The sequence below is a fragment of the Cebus imitator genome, unplaced genomic scaffold (assembly GCF_001604975.1).
Source record: "Cebus imitator isolate Cc_AM_T3 unplaced genomic scaffold, Cebus_imitator-1.0 Scaffold831, whole genome shotgun sequence".
Classification (NCBI taxonomy): Eukaryota; Metazoa; Chordata; class Mammalia; order Primates; family Cebidae; genus Cebus; species Cebus imitator.
The window spans coordinates 276,553-277,352 of NW_016108146.1; positions in this window are offsets into that span (position 1 = coordinate 276,553).

An 800-nucleotide genomic window follows, 5' to 3' on the forward strand; every position below is an offset into this window, starting at 1 on the left:
CTACAGCCCCCATCATCCTCCAGCAACACCGTAAGCATACAGCTTTGACATACATCAAAGGCTTTAGGTATATACATGTTCTGGGGTCTGGGAGGCCTGACATTCTGTGACAGAAGGAAAATCTGTCAGGTTTCTTCATTATAAAAATGATGAAACTGCAGGTTCACAAAGTTATGGGCTTACTCGATATCTCAAAGAGCTGAGTTTTGAGAACAACTAATAAAAGCAATCACAACAATTTTTCCATAATTATTCATAGGATCCATGTCATTCTGTAAATATTCATACAATTATTCAGGAATTATTTGTTGATCAATTTGTACCAGGCATTTTGCTCAAAACTGTGCACATATTTGACAGAATATCTTCATCATAATCCTCAAGGTAACGCTGTTATCCTAAGAATCAGGTATGAAACCTGAGCAAGAGGGCTAGCAAATCATGAATTTGGCCATATTTCCATTTTTTGGTTTCTGTGATGCTGGACGAATGACCAGAATGAGTCACAGGAAGAGTATTCATTCCTGTATCATCTTCCAGGACAGAGGTGTGCCCTCCTAAATTATTGGGCCCAAAATTCAGAAGCATCTGCAACCTTGCCTTAACAGTGTGGGAAATATCCTCTATTACCTGGAATTTCCCTGGACCTTTGGAATACACAAGAGAAGTATGAGATGTGGTCTTCCCTTGGCTATATTTATTTCTCTCTTCTATGGAATACCAATGATTTTCACTAAGACTTTAGCTTTTTTGCTTTCTTTCTTTCTTTTTTCTTTTCTTTTCTTTTTTTTTTTTTTTTT